We start from the raw sequence: 9,448 nt of genomic DNA on the forward strand, positions 1-9,448 counted from the left end.
ACACTACATCATATGCAATAGAATGGATCTAACAAAAAAGACACCAGTATCTACGGGTGAGGTGTGGAAAAATTGAGTCTTCCTACATTGCAAGAAGGAAAAGAAAATGAAGTAGTGCCTTTATAAAACAGTTCAGAACTTTTCTTTCAAACTTAACTGTAAATTTACCACATGGTCCAGAAATATCACTCCTAAAAATCTACCCAAAAGAACTGAAAAGCCCATACAAATTTATATATGATGGTGACAACAGCTCAATTCATTCTTACAACACACCTGAATTAAAAAACAAAAAAGATATCTATCAATCTGTGAATGAATAACAAAGTTCAGGCTTTCCAAACAGTGAAATACTATTCCCAAATAAGAAGAAGGATAACATTGACTTTTGCCACACCAATGACCCTGAGCCACATTACACTATGAAAAATTATCTAGGCACAAAAACATCTCATGTAGCCAACAGTTTAATTCATAGGAAACGTCCAGAAAGGAGATAAGTGGTTGCCTGGAACTAGGTTTAAGAATGTGAGTGACTAGGAAAGATTCAAGGGATATTTTTAGAATAATGAAAATATATTAAAATTGAATTGGCTGTAATGGTTGTATAGCCTTGCAGTTTTACTAAAAATTAAATTGCACACTGAAGACAGCTAAATTTTATGGGATGTAATTCATATTTAAATAAAGCTGTTTTTGATAACTGAAACTTGTAGAAATGTCTTCCTCTTTCACTGGTCATTACCAGAGTAGCCTATGCTGATAACAGGTCCTCTCCATTTGCAAGTGAGTGTCCACTGGCCACTTCTATATTCCTGTGCTCTTGGCATTGTGGACAAGCCTCTTTCTCTACCCCTGCTATTCACTGCTGGTAAACCTGGGTTGCTTCTTGGCGGGATCTAGAGTTTTATGTGGTTTTAAATCATCCATTCATTTTGTGATTCATGGAAATTCTTTATCATGTAGCTTTATTAATTTTTATACAACTTGCTGTGCTAGTTGCCTTGTTTTTCTTAGAGGATTTAAAGGGACGAATAATTTAAAGCCACATTATTATCATTATCCTTCCTATACAGATATCTGGATTACATTTTTAAGTCATAAAGCAAGCAATGGTGACAAGAGACAATAAACATGATACTATATCCTAAAGGTGATACTACTACATACCAGTCATGTAGTGAAGAGATGGACAGTATTGCTAAATGTCAGGTGAAGAAATCAGAAAATAGGTATAAAAATATTCACAACACTGTTTTATAGATAAGCAGAGGTGCTTGCATAAAAGTATGTTAACTCTGTACTGGGACATACCTCAACTCAATAATTTTTATTCATTTTTAGTGTCCAAGATAAGATCTACTGTTTTCACCCAAATCCTTCCCTGATACACAAAGTCTGAATTAGATTGACTTATATTTACAGTGTTTCTTAAAATTGTCAAATTTATGAGCAAGTGGTTGTTTACTTATCTCTTTGTTCCTCTAGACTGTGAGTAATTAGAAGCCAGTGGCTGTTTTAATCTTATTTATAATCTTTTTAAACGCAGCAGCTTAACATATGTTTATTGAATTACTTAACCATCTAATTATTTCTTTATTACTGAGTCTCAATAAATGTAAGCTTCATCTTTCTTCATCTTAGCTATATTTTATATGATTATTTTAACTTTAACATAATTACAGTTCACATTTTACCTTAAATTTTTATTTCAACATTTGATTTTTGTTTTCCATCTTATAAATTTCTGTTTTCTTCCTTGCTTGAATATCCATGACATATTGTCTATTTTTCTCTTGTGATATTTTATTCCATCTTGAATAATAGTTTGCTGTTTCTCTCATCCTTGCTACTAAGTTTTAAACCATCTGTGGAAATAATTGAGACTTTCTAAATTTAGTTTCCTTGCTAGATTTTGCATAGAATGAGGGTACAATATGCACCTGATTAATCTAGAATAATGTAGCTTTATTGAGGCTATAACATGTGATAAGATAAGCATGTGTGAAACTTGGAGACATATAGGTATGCTATCAATTGTTCCATCTGATTTACAGATAGAGGAAACCATCGGGTAACTATTAAAGTCCATCTTCTTCCAATTATAGAAATGAGAAATCTTATTATGAAGCACATTCATCTAGGAAATTCTGATTTACTGTATTTTTTTATTTGTAACACAGTGGTATCTGAGCTAAGTTCCATACTTTCAAAGAGCAGAGCATGGTTGTTAGAGTGACAAAAGTGAAGTATTTTATTATGAGGAAAAAATAAAATCATTTACACCTTTTCTCTTTGATGGGTAAACTCCTTTGAAGGTTTGCTTTACACTCCCTAAGAAACTACCCAAGAGATTCCTTTTTAAGTCATGTACTTACTGAGGCTTAGTAAAAAAATAACTTACTAAATACTGTGAAAATGATTGAATGCCCTTATATTTATTATCATAGGGCCTCATCGTGTATTTGTATGATGATCAGTTTTTTGTTTATTTTGCATAGATATAATAAAAAAGAACTCATTTTTTTATGAAGTGAGGCAAAGAGTTAAATAAATCAGATAGAGGTATGAATTATTACTAAGGTATGGAATTAAAATCAGCCACCAAAATTTGAAGTTCAAAAGCCAAACAAAATTCATTTTAGTTACTCATTGATGTTGCTTTTGAAGTTATAACACCTTAGTTCACAATATTTTAAGAGTGTAACTTTAATTTTCACTATGTATCTTCCATTGCCCTAATACAGCATACTCTTCTAATAGTCCTGACTGCCAGATTTTCACAGAAAGTAGCCCAAAACCAATTCTCCTCACAGTAAAAGTTCACTTCCATAAATGCTACAGGTGATAGATTTAATCAATATTTTTAATTTAAACAAATTTGCTCTGACACAGATTTGGCATTAGCCATTTCACAAACATTTAACCACCTATTAAACAAATCTAAAGAGAAATAAGTGTTGACATATAGCTCTTTCTTGTCCCATCTATTTGTTTCATTTTAATTGACCTCAATCTCTAAATCAATACAAGTCCAAATCAGTTTTTAAATAACCTTATACATTGCTTTTGTCCTATCTACTTTTGTTTTGCACACTATTAAAATATTTTTTGCTGTATTTAACTGCCATCCTCAGATAAAATCACTTTCAAATTATTTATGAAGTTTAAATTGTTGCATACTCTATAAAAGTGGTGGTTTAGCTGCTATTATGAAATGAGATGAAGAAGACTACAGGAATGGTAGTTTGGAGAGAACTCTCAGGAGCTTGATTTGGGGCAAATTCTAATGAAGGCATCATTTAGAGATCCAAATGGAGACAAGTACATCCTGGAGAGGCCTGGGGGAATTGCCCAGAGCATCCTATTTCCGAGCCTGAAATGGTTTTAAGTCTCTTTCTCTTTTTTAAAATGAACTTTTTGTTTATTCCATAGTATATGTCTGTTTGTTTTCATATTGTTTAGTTGCTATGGTAGAAAGAATGGGTTCTTAATCCCTGGAACTTGTTCATATGTTAGTTACATGATTGAAAGGATTTTGCATGTGTAATAAGATTCTAAATCTTAAAAAAACAGAAGTATTACCCTGTGAGCCCCTTAAAAGCAGAGGCCTTCCTCCAGCTGAAGACAGAAGGCAGAAAGATATGGCAGAAGAGAGCTTGGAGGTATGAGATGGATTCCACCCTCCACAGCAGGAGAGGGCCACATGGAAAGGATAAGAAGGACTGCAGGCAATACTTGGAGCAAAGATGAACAGATCCTTAACTGACAGCAAGGAAACAAAACAGGGACCTTAGGCCTGCAACCCTAAGAGCTGAATTCTACCAACCAGGATGAGCTGGAAGCTGGCTCTTTATTAGAGCCTCTAGTCAAAAGCACATACCTGCTGGCCCTGGGCAGTTTGGGTCTGCAAGACCCTTGACAGAGGACCAACTTATGCCCAGCCTGGACTTTCTGACCTTCAGAACTGAAATAATAAACGGGGGTGTTTAAAGCCACTACATTTGGGGTGATTTGTTACGATAATGATAAAACATCAATCTGATCATCTCTAAATAAAGTGGTGATCAAAGAATAAACATAAAATAAACAGCATGGAAGATTTTCAAAAATTAAAAATTAAACTACCATATAATCTAGTAATCCCACCTACAGTAACATATCCAAAAGATTTGAAATCTTTTGTATATCTACTCCCAATTTTATTGCTTCATTATTCACAAAAACTAAAATAAGGAAACAGCACAAATGCCCCTTTACAGATAAATGGATAAAGAAAGCATATTGTATGCATACTCTAGAATATCATTCAACCTCAAAAAAGAAGGAATTTGCAACAACATGTATGAACCCAAAAGACATTATGTTCAGTGAAATAACTCAATCTCAGAAAGACAAATACTGTCTGATTCTACCTGTACGGGAATCTAATTTAGTCAAGCTCATACATACAGATAATAGAGAACTGAAAATGCCATGATTTTATTCTCTTTCATTGCTGAGTAAGATTCCATTGTGTATATATGCCCCATTTTTTTTTTTTTTGTCCATCCGACTTGCCTATTGTGAGGGGGAATGGCAGGGCTGTTGTTTTATAGATGTAACATTTCAGTTATGCAAAGTGATAAGTCTATAGATCTGCTATACCATGTAGTTCCTAAAGTTAACACAGTATTTTGCTGTGAAAAATTGTTAAGAGTCATAGAACTAAAATTAAGCTTTCATACCAAGACAGGATGGGATTGAGAACAAGAAAGATTTGGGAGGTGATAGATGCATTTATCATTTTGATTGTGTCGATAGTAGCAATGTATATATATATGGATTTGTACTCATCAAATCTTATAAAACAAACATACAAAGTTTTTGTATATCAATTATACTTCAATTAATCTATTAAAAATGATAGGTTACAATACTATAAAAAGTACATTCCAAAGAAAAACCATATCATGCAGTTGGACAAATATTAAAATTTTTCTGATTTCCATATAAATATATTGAAGGCTATCTTTTCACTAGAAATCACAAAGCAATAAAGTCTTGCCGAGTTTGATAGGGATGAAAGATGTCACAGGGAGGAGAGACTTGATTAGTTTAAATCTAGCCCTCCCTGGAACTCTATTGACATACTTGGAGGTAGACTTTAATAATGCTTCATTTACCTCAAGTAAATAAGCTTCTTTCCAGGGTAAGTCACATGACGACCTTGTTTGATATGAAAAATTAAAATTCCCATATTAATTCAGAGATGACTTCCAATAAGCACTTTGAAAGATTCCTAATTTTTTTTGGCTATGATTTTACAATTTATTTTATGCCTTATTATCTTCTAATACAAACTGCCTATTGGTGGTCTCATCAATTGTTATTCAAATTTTATTTATTTTTATTTTTTAATAATTTTTTAATTTATATAGGACAGTGGAATGCAGTATAATTCTTATTCCACATATAGAACTCAATTTTTCATATCTCTGCTTGTATACAAAGTATATTCACACGGATTCATGTCTTTATATATGTACTTTGGATAATAATGTCCATCACATTCCACCATCATTTCTAACCTCATACCCCCTCCTTTCCCTCCCACCCCATCCTAAATAGATTCTTCTGTTCCTCCCATGTCCCCCTCCCTATCCCATCATGAATCAGCCTCCTTATATCAAAGAAAATATTCAGCATTTTTTTTGGTGGGGGATTGGCTAACTTCACTTAGCATTAATTTCTGTAACTTGATTCATTTACCTGCAAATGCCATGATTTTATTCTCTTTTGTTGCTGAGTAATATTCCATTGTGTATATATGCCACATTTTTTTGTCCATTCATTTATTGAAGGGCATCTAGTTTGGTTCCACTGTTTAGCTATTGTGAATTGTGCTCTATGTCCCTGTAGTATGCTGTTTTTAAGTCCTTTGTGTCCCTGTAGTATGCTGTTTTTAAGTCCTAGAGTATATAAAGGAGAGGGATAGCTGGGTCAAATAGTGGTTCTATTCCTGATTTTCCAAGAAATCTTCATACTGCTTTCCATAATGGATGGACAAGTTTGCAGCCCCATTGTATTTCTCTAATTGCTAGCAATGATGAACATTTTTTCTTATATTTATTGATTGTCTATCCTCTTTTGATATGTGTCAGTTCATGTCCTTGGCCCATTTATTGATTGAGTTATTTTGTGTGTGTTTTTTTTTTTGGGGGGGGGGCGCGTGTGTAGCTTTTTTGAGTTCTTTATATACTCTAGAGATTAGTGCTCTATCTGATGTGTGAGGGATAAAGATTTGTTCCCAAGATTTAGGCTCTCTATTCACCTCATAGATTGTTTCTTTTGCTGAGAAGAAACTTTTTAGTTTAAGTTCATCCTATTTATTGATTCTTAATTTTAATTCTTGCACCAAAGGAGCCTTATTTAGGAAGTTGGGACCTAATCCCACATGATGGAGATTAGGACCTACTTTTTCTTCCATTAAACACAAGGTCTCTGGTTTTATTCCTAGGTCTTTGATTCATTTTGAGTTGAGTTTTATGCATGATGAGAGATAGGGTTTTAGTTTCATTTTGTTGCAAATGGATTTCCAGTTTTCCCAGCACCTTTTGTTGAAGAGGCTTTTTTCTCCAGTCATGTTTTTGGTGCCTATGTTTAATATAAGATTATTGTAATTTTGTGGGTTAGTATCTGTGTCCTCTATTCTGTACCAGTCTGTTTTGGTGACAATGCCATGCTGTTTTGTTACTATTGCTCTGTAGCATAGTATAGTTTAGTGATGCCAACTGCTTCATTCTTCCTGCTAAGGATTGCTTTATCTATTCTGGGTCTCTTATTTTCCCAGATGAATTTCATGTTTGATTTTGCTATTTCTATGAGGAATGTCATTGGAATTTTGATTGGAATTGCATGAAATCTGTGTAGTGCTTTTGGAAGTATGGTCATTTTGATAACATTCATTTTGATAATATTAATTCTGCCTATCCAAGAGCATCTTCTAAGGTCTTCTTTTATTTCTTTCTTTAGGATTATGTAATTTTAATTATATAGATCTTTCATCTCTGAAAGATGCTTAATTCTTTTGTGATAATAGATATAATTGAACTTTCTGATTTGTTTTGTAAAGACCACAATGGAACAGGACATGTATAGAAGAATTAGCAATATTGATGTGAATTTTGTTAAAATGTATGAAAAGAGGGAAGAATATTGTTACTGTATAGGAAATTAAACAAAAATAATGAGATACATTATACCATTATGACCTCTTGATACTACCCTATGTTCTCGAAAAAATTTTGTTCTTAGGAGAAGATCATAAGATCATGAAGGGCAAACTACATCAATAATTGAAGAATTACTATTAAGACATTAAAATAAGTTGTAACATTTTATATGTAAAAAAGTAATTTATGCTAATTATAGAAAATCCTCCAAAACAAACAGAAACTAGAGCATATGCCTAATATTTAGAGTTGTTAGGAAGGCATACTATGACATCAGATCATATGGATAAGAATTCTGACCAGCTGTGTGACTTTCTTTGTTATTCATCTGTGTTTGAGTGCATTTCATTGTAAAAGATTGCTAGTAAGAACACATACTTTATAGGATTGTGAAGATAAAATGAGACATAAAAATGAAATAACAATTCTCTCTCTCTCTCTCTCTCTCTCTCTCTCTCTCTCTCACACACACACACACACACACCATGTCATTTGATAAAATGTACATAACATCCTTTCCACTCAGCTTATTCTACATTTATTTTTTTTCATTTTGATCATATGACCTCCTATATCTATATGCCTCACATGAAATATCTCTCATTTTAAAATGCTATGTAATATTTAATTCCATTTTATGTAATTCTGAAAAAGGTGGAACTTTAGGGAACAAACAACTGATCAGTGGCTGCCAAGGATGGGGGAAAGGGTTGACAACAGACATTTTACTGTGGGATAACATTTTACTGTGATCTATTATCCTATCTATTATACTATCACTCTGGGCCTGAGTGAGACAGAACTTCATAGCAGAAAGGTTTGGTGCATAACAGTTGATCAGCTCATGGCAGTTTGAAAGCAGAATGAGAGCAAGGAGCATGAACAAGATATACTCTAAGGCCATGATGCCAGTGACCTATTACCTCCTGCCAAGCCCCACATACTTGCAATTACCAGCCACTAATCCATTCAAATTGCTAATTTCTTAAATTGATTAATCCAATCATCAGGCCACCGCTCACATAATCCAATCATTTCACCTCAGAATATCTCTGCATTTATTAATACATGAAATTTTCAGTGGACACATCACAGCTAAACTATTGACTCTCCACCCCTAGTCCCCCCAAATCTCATGTCCATCTTTCCATGCAAAATGCATGAAGTTCATCTCCAAGTGTCCTCATAGTATAAACGGTTCCAGCACTGATCAAAAGTGGAGTCCAAAGTCTCTTCTGATTGAAAACCTTTATAAAAACCAAAAGCAAGTTATATACATCTAATATACAATGGCACAGAGTAAACAGTCCCACTCCAGAAGGGAGGGATAGAGGCATAAAAAGAAGGGATGGGGCCAAATGAGATCAAAACCCAGCTGTCCAAATTTGTCATGGATTGGATATGAGGTGTTGCCAAAACAGGTCATGTGTTAATGCAATCATCACTGGAATGATTAGATTATGAGATCTGTATCTTCCTGGGTGGATTAATCCATTTGATAGATTAATAATTTGAAAGGACTTCTGTAGAGAATGGAAACTGTATGCAGGTCAGTGTGGATGAAGGAAGGAGGTCACTGGAGGCATGCTTTTGGGATTTATATTGTGTCCCTGGTAGCTTTCTTGCTTTCTGACTGCCATGAGCTGAGCACCTTTCCTTCACCATGCCTTCTATCATGATGTCCTGTCTCATCTCAGGCCCAGAGTAGACCCAACATGGATTGAAGCCTCTGAAGCCAAGAACCCAAATAACCTTTTTCTCCTCCAACTTTTTCTTGTCAGGTATTTTAGACACAATGTTGGAAAGTTGATTAACATAGCTCTAAAGTCCTTTAGTTCCATGATGGGTGCCTGAGGTACATGACAGCAAGTGATGACCTCCAAAGGGCTTGGACAGTCCTTCGTCTATGGCCTATCTCTGCTTGCTTTCTGCATCTTTCTCAGCAGATGTCCCACTTTCCTGGCACCTCCTAATTCTTGGGCTCTCCACTGAAGTTTAGATTTTAATCTCACCACTTAATGAATCACCCTCTCAGAGGCTGACCTTGTTACACTTTGCCTGGCCTCCTAGGCCTTCCTTTAAAATTATAGTGGAATCCTCCATGAACCCTTCACTCCAGCATCCTGCATTCCTGTAGAACCAGCACCAAGTGAATGACACCAAGGTCTGCCTCTGGCTTGAGCAGTGGCCAGCTCTTTTTGGACATTGGCATCAGCAGCCTCTGATTGCCTGGA

The sequence above is a fragment of the Urocitellus parryii genome, chromosome 4, assembly GCF_045843805.1.
Source record: "Urocitellus parryii isolate mUroPar1 chromosome 4, mUroPar1.hap1, whole genome shotgun sequence".
Taxonomy (NCBI): domain Eukaryota; kingdom Metazoa; phylum Chordata; class Mammalia; order Rodentia; family Sciuridae; genus Urocitellus; species Urocitellus parryii.